Genomic DNA, 12,579 nt, shown 5'->3' with positions numbered 1-12,579 from the left:
TGGGAGAAAGAAAAAAGTATTTAGCCAAGTACTCTCCAATCGAAAATCCAAAAAAATTCAAATCCTCTCTTTCCAAAAGTTTTTGAAGTTCAGGGGACATTCAAGAAGGTGGGTATATACGTGGAACTTGGAGCCAAAGATAAAAGGGATCTGCGATGATCCAAGAAAGGGGCACAAAATTACCCCATCCATACCTTTTATCCCAATATTTTAGAGGTATGAAAGATAGGCGTACGCAATACGTGGACAGGGTAGGTTTACTTTTCCTAACCTAGTCTTCTAATCTAGTTATCATCTGTTGCAACATATGTGTATTTTGGTGTAACTTGTGGTGAATCTGTTGCAATATATTACCCATCTCTTACATAAGTTGCGTTAGATGGGTAATCTGTGAACAGATTCAGAGAACCCTCTGCAATAGATGAACCATCCATTGCATCTTTCAATATGTTTTCCTTCTTTACAATTACTAACCTATTTAAAAATTGACTTCATATATCACAGTATGTTGAAGAAATTCTCTGCCTCACGAGAGGCAGGCAATTAGCGTACCCAAAAGCTTATGATACCATTGATTGGATAATAGACCTCGACTTCTATAGAAATCTGAAGGATAGGTACAATTATCTCATTATGCTAGCGTCAACTCCCGATGGCGAGCGATTTCATTCATTACTTTTTGGGTTCTAATGGGATGAAAAAATAAAAAATATGTTAGAGGGGAGAGGTCAAATCCACTCGAAAAGAGCTGACACGAGGCCAAGAGGATTTTTGGAGTCATCAACGTGGACGACATACATTATCGGGCTATTGAGATAATTCTCAAAGAGGGAAAGATCAAGGTTTATGACTGCAACTTACCTGCCTTGGAAGAGGCCAATTTTTTCCTACATGCAGCTACTGTTGGAGTTGTTCCCCATTTTGTTGAGTTAGAGTAAACTAATGATCGTTTGCTAATGAAAGTGTTGATGAAGCAGCCATGGAATTTTGAAGGTCAAAACAAGGATATGGACCTTCTAAAAAATAAAACCGCTGCCGCGTGCGGGTGGCACGCTCTTGTACACATTGAATGTTTACTTACCAGCATAGAAATGGCCAAGCCAACAACCTTTCTATATGACAACGTTGTGGCAAACATGCAAGAGGTCTGGGCTTATGGGGTATTAACTGGATGCTTGGAGCCTGTGTATAAAGAAGAGCCTGTGAAATAACAATTTTTGTATTTCAAGTCACTTCACTTTACATATTTTACATACATGTAGTGACATTTTTTTTGTTTGATAAAAGTTAAATTTTTTATAATGCAATAGATTGTCTATCTTTTGTAAAATATAAATATATTCTATCTATTCTGACGGATAGTTTATCTATTGTAATAGGTTGCTCATCTGTTGCATTATACTGATATTTCTATCTATGTCTTATCTGTTACAATAGTGGAAAGACCTGTTTGATAATTTCCAATAGATGACCTACATGTTACAACATATGTCTTAAATCTATTTGATAATTTCTAATAATTACGCTAGAATTTTCATGTGCTTAACAACACCAAACCAGTAGCAAATACAAATACACCACCATGAAAATTTCAGCAATTAGGCTTGAATATCCATGTTCCCAACAACACCAAACCAGTATCAATAAAGCCAACAATGTAGTATCTTCTTGCTCGATTTTGTTTCTCTTCAAAAGCCTTGACTTTTTCAACAAACCCCAGATTATACGATTTGCTAGTGAAGGGTGTCGTTCTTCATACCAATCAAAGTAATCACATCCACTCAACTTCTACAAAAATAAGACCACAATTACAAAATAATTTCAAGTCAATAATTAATCAACTAATTAAAAAAAAATTACTTTTGTAATGTTACAAGTAAAAAAACCTACCACCTGGATTTTGTTGAGTCCAAGAAGTCTTCAATAGAGCTTTCTGACCACACTTAAAATATCGAAAATCTTTATCACAAAAAACAGTGGAAGATGAGCTCGACATTGTCAAGCTCAGTTGGAAAAAAATAAAAAAGATATGCAGAAAATCCAAATAGAAATAATTTGAAGAATTTGGATAGAGAAAAAAGATGAAGAAGAAAAAGAATATTTGGGAATTTAGGGTTAAGTTTTAGGAAGAAGATGAATATATAATACAATGGGGGAAATATAATCGTTGAGGGCCAAATCAGATGTCAAGTCAGCAAAAATGGGAGTTCAACGAGCCTTGGCTACGTGAATTACATGTGAGCAGCCAACAAGACAAAAAGTGTCAAACTGACACATTTGATGCCTATTTTATTTTAGGTGTTTAAAATAAATGCTATCTACTCGATATCTATTTTATTTTGGGTGTTTAAAATGAACACTGTCAATGGGTTCCCCCTTTTTATTTCAAGTCACTTCACTTTTCATGTAGTGAAATTTTTTATGTTTAATGAAAATTGAATTTTTAAATGCAACAGATTTTCCATCTGTTGTAACAAATATTCTACATGTTTTGACAGATAGTTTATCTGTTGCAACAGGTTGGTCATCTATTGTATTATGTCGATATTTCTATTTAAGTCTATCTGTTGCAACAGTGACAAGACCTGTTTTATAATTTCCAATAGATTAACTACCTATTGCAACATATGTCTAAATCTATTTGATATTTTCTAACAGATGTTTTGTCTGTTGCAACATATACAATATCCATTGCAATATTTGAATCTAGTATTCCATTTCAATTTATAAATTTAAATCTAAGGAAAAAATAGAATTCATAGACAAAATAAAATAAATCGAAGCCTTCAGAAATTACATGAAATAAACCAACAATAAATAAAATATAAAAAAAATTGTTATGGGTACAGATCTCAACAAATACATAAAAAATTTAATTATTGATGTCAAGAATTCCTAAGGAGGGGTGAGATTATTACTTTGAGAGACTCGAGCTATAAATCTCTACTCAATATGGACAAGTTGTTCTTCATCCGGTGCTATGAAATTCGACTTTGGTCATCGTGGATCTTTAATATCGCTTGCGTGCAGTTTTGGTGCTCTCTGTTCTTCGTATTTTCATAAAAGGAGTAGCATATTGTCAATGTTGTTCAGAAATAGCTTCTACAGTGACATCCATCTAGAAAGCCATAATTGGTCAATGTTAATTATGGAGATACATAAAAACGGAAAAGGATAACTCATCTATTTTAGCAAATCAAACAGGTCTTCCTCCTTATTTAAATTGTCCCAAACAATTATATTTCTGTTGCAATAAGTGGATGAACTGTTGGGACAAATTATAACATGAGGAAGACCTGCATGATAATTTTCAATGGATGAACCATCTATTGCAACATATGACTCATCTATTTGGAAAAAATTAAAATGGTAGGAAGTCTTGGTTTAATTTGTCCCAACATATGACACATTCATTGTAGTAGATAGGTCATCTATTGGTACAAATAAAAGCGTTACATAGAGCTATTTGATTTGATAAAACAAATGATACATATGTTGCAACAAATACTTTATGTGATGCAATAGGTTAGTCAACTGTTGCACCAAATGTATATATCGGTTTGATAATTTTTAGCAGACGTGTCATCTGTTGAAACAAATATGTGTATGTTTGTTAGTTGAAACAAACTATATATATTTACCTTCTTCAGCTCGTGTTACTCTCCTTTGGACATTGTACATTGCTCAATAATGCAACACACGGACAGAGGAGTTGCAATTTCGCTTTTTTAGATGCTTGATAATTCCTTAAAAATTACTTTCCTTCTCCTCTTAGCCTTAATATCTATTAGAGTGGATGGATATAAAATCCTCTTTGATGGAATGACACCCCTCTTAGATTTCAATTACTTTACAGAAGCATTTTATACATTATTAACATTAATCACTACATCATGTTTCGCCTTGCAGTTTTCACATTTGCATGTAGAACATTCACTGGGAGAGGCACAATCTATATAACTAGTATGATCATACTAATAATGGTTTATTTTAAAAACTATAAGAGGAGGATCATTTACACCAACAGCAGCAGCAGCACCACCACCACCACCAACAGCTCCGTCACCACTAAGACCATCAACAACAACAAGCCGACCCTTAAAAAATTATTTTTCTTGTAATGGTTGTTGCTCCAAACAATTCCATTTTTATTCTTTCAATGATATTAGGGTCCGATAAAATTTGCACAGATCGTAAAATAAGAAAAAATGGTATCTTTAACTCTCGATTGGTCGGAACAAGCGACGGATGCACAATCTAACATAAATCATTACCTATATTATAATGATGATTAGATCATTCAAAAAAATCATTAATTAAAATAAAAAATTAATTATAATTATACTTACTAAATCCTTCGGGAGGTTGAAGAGATCAAGAAATTTTGCATTTTTATTCGTTTTGGCCGACAATCATTTCAAGATTCTTGGACAAAAAACTTTTTCTTGGTATTTCACTTGTTGTCTCAAATAAGGAATGACTTCAAATGCCCAAGCCTATAACATAACGCTAATAAATCAAAAGTATTATTGAATAAAAAAATGAATCATGTCATGATAAAAGAAATATTTACCATGAAAGCCCATGGAAAGCCATATAAGTTGACTGTCTTTCGCGCTAACGGAGTCAACAAATATTTGACAGTCATTTTGAAGCTTTCATAACCCCAAGGATAGCTGTTAAACGCCTCAAGATCCTTGGAGAGCTTTATTAAACCAATGCTTATGTTGTTGTTAACGTCTCTCTCCCAAAGAATAATATGTACAAACTAAACCAATCACAATGAATGTTGTGCTTCTTCGAAATTCTTTTACCTTTCAATGCTTCTATCAAATTTTTATTTTTAAAGCTTGGACCAACAATGGACACCAGGTCATCATGATCACTCGACATGCCTTCGCCTTTTTTGGATGTGCGGGGTACTCTTTTGGGTTGGAATAAGTATAACTTGAGAAAGAGGAGGATAACATTTTAGTCCAGTAACTATGACAAACTCCTTCAACCAAAACAAACAGGCATGCCACAGTAATTTATCCATACCTCATCCATCTTATCTTTATTTTCGTACATAAATCTTTGCTTGAGAAGTTCATATACAATTTATATTTGGAATTGAGAACTGTTGTCCTCTAGCAAATCAAGATATTTCCCAAAGCAATTGTCCCTGAAATAAGCATTCAATTTTTATTCTCAAAGTACTTTTCTGAAGGCGTCGAAAGATATTCCCATGACTGACTTAACCAATAAATCACCCATCAAAGCTATGGCACCATCGCACTAGATTCTCATAGGATAACGATCAATGCTGAAGGTTTTGACCAATTCTTCAGTGGAAGGACTATTAGCATTTAGATCATCTCTTTTGAAATCCTCTACCCCGTATTCAATCATATTCTTCTCCTGATTAAGATAATGTTTGTAAAGGAAAATCATAGAGTGGTGGTTGTAGCCTAGCTCCTTCACTTGTTCCTTTACTTGGACTTGATTCAGTTTATATTCTTTTGAGAGACATCTTATCTAAAATTAAAAGAAACATAAAAAAATATATTATAGTTGATTAATGCATCGTTAAAAAAGATAACAGTAAATCTAACATGCAAAATAGTAAAATAACAGTTCCAACAAATCATACATCTGTTGCACCAAATAACTAACCTGTTGCAACATATGAGTAATCTGTTGCAATAATTCAAAATATATCACTTATCTGTTAAGACAAATGAATGCTCGGTGCAACAGATCACATATCTATTGCAATATATGAATGGTCTGTTAGAACAGTTAACTAACCTGTTGCAATGGATGAGTAATCTATTGCAGTAATACAAAACATATCACTCATCCGTTGAGACAAATAAATGGTCTATGCAATAAATCACATATCTTTTGTAACATATGAGTGATTTGTTGCAATAGTCAACTAACCTGTTACAACGGATAAGTAATTTGTTGCAACAATACAAAATATATCACTTATTTATTAAGACAAATGAATGGTTTGGGCAACAGATCACATATTTGTTGCAATATATGAGTGATCTATTGGAATAGTTAACTAACATGTTTCAACGGATGAGTAATCTGTTCTAATAATACTAAACATATCACTTATCTTTTGAGACAAATGAATGGTCTGTACAACAGTTCACATATCTGTTGCAATATATGAGGGATTTGTTAGAACAGTTAACTAATCTATTACAACGAATGAGTAATTTGTTATAATAATACAAAATATATCACTCATTTGTTAAGATAGATAAATGGTTTGTGTAACATATCAAATATTTGTTGCAACATATGAGTGATCTGTTGCAATATATAACTAACATGTTGCAACAGATGAGTAATCTGTTGCAATATATGAGTGATCTATTGGAACAATTATCAATATTTAATATTGTTGAGATTTCTTTCAATGAAAGGGCCATCTATCGCGACAAATAAATAATCAGTTAGAAAAATCAAGTCTTGGACATGTCCTATTGGAATAGTTGATAGGATTTTATCAAACAGAAGGTTCACCTGTTGCATCAGACTTTTAATTCGATGGTTAATCTATTGCGTTAGATTTAATATGATGGTTCCTCTATTGTATTTGATGGTAAATTTATTGGATCAGATGGTTAATCTGTTGCAACATATGGTTAATCTATTACATCATATGGTTAAACTATTGTATTATATTGTTAATCTATTGCATTATATTTTTAATTTGATGGTTTCTCTGCTGCATCAAATAGTTAATCTGTTGCATTAGATAGTTCTCTACTGTATCATATGGTTAATCTGTTGTATCAAATTTTTAATCTAATTATTCCTCTATTGCATCAGATGGTTAATCTGTTGCATCATTGTAACGCCCCGAGTCTGTACCCCGAATGCCACATAGTGCTCATACTAATATGTCACAATTCATCTATTCAGGCATTTTAGCAAACACTTTCATAGTGTGAACTTATATACATACCAACATGTCATGATTTTACTATTTAACTCACATGAACATTATATCAAACACTTGGGGAGCATGGATTATTTCACTTAATATACTCAACTCATGAACATCATGGATTCAATAATCAATTGTAATTTCAAGGGTTTAACATACTAATCACATAATTCACCACACATGCTACATAAATTTTATTAGACTTGTAGTAAATCATAGATTGAAGCCCAAATCATACCATGAACATGAATATAATTAAATATAACATGAGATTCATGAAAGAAATCAACTTAAAATCTTTAAAAGAGGTTATTGAACTCCAAGAAAGGAAGGAAACCCTTGGATGAACACCCAACATATCTTGATTGTTAATTCTCTGAAAGTTGTGGTGAATTTCTTGGGTCTTGAATCTTGAATTTGATGGTTTAGGTTTGTTCTTAAGAGAATTGGTGAATAATGAGTGAAATTTGCCTTTAGAAAGGTTTAATCTCGTGTTTTGGGGCTGATAGAATTAGGGAAAATGACTTAATTACCCCTCTAGATGTGAAACTAAAAGAGCAGAAACCATGCCCAGCGACGCGCAGACTGACACATCGCATCGATTGGGTCGACGTATCGGCTCACTGGAATTTGTACAGGGAGCTGAGGAAAAATATCTATCGATGCAATAGGCTACATGGAGCATCCAGATCGCATCGATCCACTGGTTTTGACTTTCAAACATGCCTTAAATGAGGTTAAAAAAATACGAAGTTCGTCCGAGAATGCCTACTGACATTTTTATCATAAATCAACCTAAAAATCATTATTTTAAGGTTGTAAGGATCGTAAAATAGGGTCTCCAACTTACGAAGGCTAAAATAGCTTTAAGTATAAACACTTAGCTGGAATTTGTAACTTTGGGACCTCTCATCATGCTCTAAAGGCCTGAGTTAAGCTTAGAATTTTTGCGGGGTATTATAATATCTCTTCTTTGGGATCATTTGTCCTCGAATGAGACTATGCTGAGAATACTCATAAATTGAACTTACATACTACAAATGCATAACTGAAGCATGATTTTATGACTAAAACTACTGATATATTGAGTTTTCATACTGAACATACATAACTGAAGTATGACTAAATTCTGAAGGCACGACATATGAATGAGATGTTTCATAAAGGTATGTATGATATAAGAATACTATGCAACTGAACTGATGTCAAATTCATAAAGGAAATCTGATCATGGGAAAGAGTAAATTCAAGGAGAACTGTTACCTTGAGTTGATTCTGAGTTTGTGAAGAAGAGGTGAGGATACTTGGTTCGCTTATCTACTTCTGCTTCCTAAGTAGCTCCCTCAAAGAACCTTGACCAAAGGAAATTTTTCGTTCTTCAGTCTGCAAACCTGATGATTAAGGATTTTGACTAGGATCTCTTAATAAGAGAGGCTATTATGAACATCTATACCCTATATAGGTACTAGAACTACTGGGTCACCTATGCACTTCTTTAGCAAGGAGACATGAAACACTGGGTGCACTAAAGATAAGTCTGAAGGCAACTCAAGCTCATAAACTACCTCTCCAAAACGGCTGAGGATTCAGTAAGGACCGATATATTGAGGACTGAGTTTCCCCTTCTTGTCAAACCTATTCACTCCTTTCATAGGAGAGGTTTTCAAATACACAAAATCACTAATCTCAAACTTGAGATCTTTTCTTCCCATATCTGCATACGACTTCTGTCAGCTCTAAGCTGTCTTAAGTCTTTCCCTGATCAACTGAAATTTTTCTAAGGTATCAAATACCAAGTCAGGCTTACACTGTGGCCTCACCCACTTCAAACCAACCAATGGTGGATCTACATCTCCCTCTCATAGAGCTCCTCAAATGAAGCCATTGATATACTTAAATGATAGTTGTTATTATATGCAAACTTAATCAAAGAAAAATGGTCATCCCAACTACCCTTAAAGTTAATGGTAGACGCTCTTAACATATATTCTAGAGTCTGAATGGTCCTTTCTGCTTGACCATCTGTCTTAAGGTGGAATTCTATATTGAGGTGAACTTTGGTACCAAGACCCTTTTGGAAGACTTTCCAAAAGTGAGAGGTGAACTGCGTATCTCTATTTGAAATAATGGTCAATGGAACTCCGTGCAATCTGACCAACTCTCTGACATAAAGCTTGGCATAATCCTTAGCTGAATAAGAGGTATGAACTGGCAAGAAATGAGTTTATTTGGTTATCCTATCCACTGTTGACACCTAATTTTTGCCCTCCACAACTAATTTTAATCCCGAGTTTCTTCGATTTTTGATAAAATTAAAATATATATTTCATCCGAATAATTTTTTTTTCAAAATATATTTGTACGTAATTTTGTCATTTTAAGTAGCTATTATATATTATCGTGTCCAATTATACGATATTATGTAATTTGATTACTTAAATATTTATTCTATAGGATATCGGATTTTAATGAAGGAACATTTTGAAAATAAATATAATAATTAAAATCTTGATTTAAATATGATTTATTCCAAAAATTAATTTATTTGGAGAAATATTTATTCAATTTTATTGAATCAAGAAGCTCAAGATTAAAAAAGTACTAATTTGTATCGAATCTCGATTAAATTTAGTTAATTTATTAAATTTGAACATAATTGAAATTGAATTGATCACAATTGCAATGCGATTGATCAAATTGATATCCGATTTGGTTAACATTTAAATAAAATTGGCAAAAAACTAATTCGGCCATTTTTTTAAATGACCAAATTTCTATCCCATGCATTTTTTAATTGGGCCACAAAATTGGCCCAATACAACAACAACTAATCAGCAACCCATATCTCAACTAAGACAAACGGCTCAACACCTAAAATTCCCTCAACTCAGCCTAATTCCCTTTTCTTCTTTACCCATCAACAACAATACCATAGAAAGCTTCGACAATAGTTGTACGTACAAAAATCTCTGACCCGACCCAGCAAACCTGTGCACCAGCTTCGACCAACAACCCCAACTTGTCAATAACAACCAACACCAACAAACTTCAAACGAAGCCAACAAACTAGCGGCAAAACTCGACCCCAGACCCGACCCGATCGTAAACCCATGTGTCTCACGCGATACTGGTAAGAGAAGCCCGAGAATATTCTAGAATGAGTCCAGGTGTCTCCCCCAATGACTCAATTCCGTGAATCTCGGGTATATGGGTACAATTTCGTACATATATGTCACAATTTCATTAGTTTGGGGGACAATTCATTTTGGCCTGATTTAATTGGTCCACTATTTTCCAATTCCTCTGAAGAAATCCAAAAAATGGGTATTATTTGAGGACGAAAAACAAAACTGTAGGGGGATTTTTTGAATTTCAAATCCAGAGGATCCTATTTTCAAATCCCTAAAATACCCCCCAATTCCGTCTTCTATATAAGAACCCATTGGGTCACTGTTTTGGGGGATTCAAAAAAAAGATCTCGAAAAAAAAGCAGAAGAAAAAAATTTCTAGAGAACATCAACTTCTTTAGTAAAATTATTTTCTTTCCTTCTTCTTTGAAAGCTGATCGTTTAATCAGAAGCCTTGAAGGTTTGTCGACTGATTGTGATTTTTGAGTTGATGTCGACGTTATTTTCTGGTGGTTGTGAATCTGGTGCAAGTTCGTTGTCCCATTTTACTACTCTGCAAGAGGTAAACACACTCTCATCTCTTTTAATTCCACCATTTTCTGCTCCATCCCTCTTTCTCCGTCGATTTATCTATCTGTTTAGTAGTAATCATGAATAAGACTAGGATTTGTTTGCTGTAGATGCCCTAAAGGCGGTAGGAAATTTTTGCTTGATGATTATTCAAAAATGTTATCGACATATCAGGTGTGTGTTGGTTTGAATTCTAGTTTCGCTTAGCTTTTATTTCACTTAGCGTAGTTGTTGTCTATCTCACTGGATAGATCTGAAATAGAGGACTGAAGTCAAAATATTTTTGTTGTTGTGTGGTAATCCTGCTTGGATACATGTTCTCGTAAAGACATATTTACCTGTTGTTCGTCTTTCTTTTTCCCCCTTTCTGAAAAGTTCATTGAATATGTTTTTCAAAGGGTGATGAGTTGACAATTGGGGTTGTTAGAAGTTTCTTAAATTGGCAACAAGCATTAGTTATCTTAAAAAAAGATTTCCTTTGTCATCGTCGCATTTTTGAAAATGATAGCATCCTGTTTGATTCAATCTGAAGTCCAAGTCTTGCATTTTAGTCTATATGTAAAATGATTTGTTGTTCTTAACTTTTTCCCTCACTTTCTCTAAAACTGAGTACTTTAAAAGAGCTATAATCTATCTGTTGGAACTTTATTGCGTGATTTATAGGCAAAGGTCAATCTTAAGAATCCCGAAATGTTTACAATGGTTGTTTGTTGATACTTGAACATGTACTTCTCGATGAAAATATGTGTTATGTGTTAGTATGGAAATTCCCACTCCTAATTTTTAGCTTTGCGTTATTCATTAATATAAAGTATGAGAAGATGTTTAAAATTTGATTATTGTTCCCTGTTTATAACTACTCTTTGATTTACCTAGTTCTTTTCAAATGATTTATCTCTTACTATTAACCAATAACATGCCTATTGCTTTCATTCTTGATTGATCATGAATGTTACAAAAAACTATCATGTTGGATATTATTACATTGCTTCCCCATAGCTACGATGATGAATTTAAATAAATGTGTTTCACCATCAAGTTGTGCATCATATAATGTATTCGAGGATGTGAAGGGTAACACATGTTTTGTACAGCTGCATATAGCTCTAGGACGTCTAAAATTGATATGGAATGTTTGTATCCTGACTACGTACAACTCTAGCTAATGTTTTTCTCTCTTAATCCACTCTGTTACTGGTAGTACTAGTTATAAGAGGTGAATTCTTGATTGCTTCCATCTTAAAGTTGTCAACTTTAATGCTCTCTAATGTTCTTTTTCAAGTTATCTACTTTCTTGTTTGCAACTACAATGTAATTATTTGATATCATAAACAACGGATGGATTGGAAATATTCCCGTTGTTGATTGTGTGATTAAACTACTAAATGTAGTATTCATGTTGTTATTTTCTCAAGACACTTGGTTAATGATTTTGGTACCTTGTTTGGTCTATTACTAATAAAGTCTAAATCTTCATCTGTTCGAATCCACTTGTGGACACTCTCTGACCCTATGTCCTAGCTTACTACATTCAAAACATACATCACTGCCAGCCCTGTAGACATCCTGATGGTTTTTGCTACACCTTTGGCAAAGAGGATTTGTTCGGGCACTGCTAATACTACCCTGGGGTTTAGGGCCTGGTGCCCTGTTTTTATTGTCGTCTCTGAATTTTGGCACTGGAGAACTAGCTGAGGACGGAGCTGGAACTGAGGATTTCAGGTGTAACTAAAAATAATTTCCACCCTCTTACTTAGGCTGGGTAAAGTTGAAGCTACCTATTCTCTCTCTCTTGTTCTCTCTCTCTTTCTCTTTATTCTTAGCCTCATCTATGTGGTGAGCATGCATCATGAGCCTGGATATGTCCATATCTTTAATCAGCATTGTGGTTCTACACTCCTTGACCACACTGTTAGACACACCAAACAC

This window comes from Capsicum annuum, chromosome 7, assembly GCF_002878395.1.
Source record: "Capsicum annuum cultivar UCD-10X-F1 chromosome 7, UCD10Xv1.1, whole genome shotgun sequence".
NCBI classification, from domain to species: domain Eukaryota; kingdom Viridiplantae; phylum Streptophyta; class Magnoliopsida; order Solanales; family Solanaceae; genus Capsicum; species Capsicum annuum.
Note: the sequence above shows the minus strand (reverse complement) of the source record.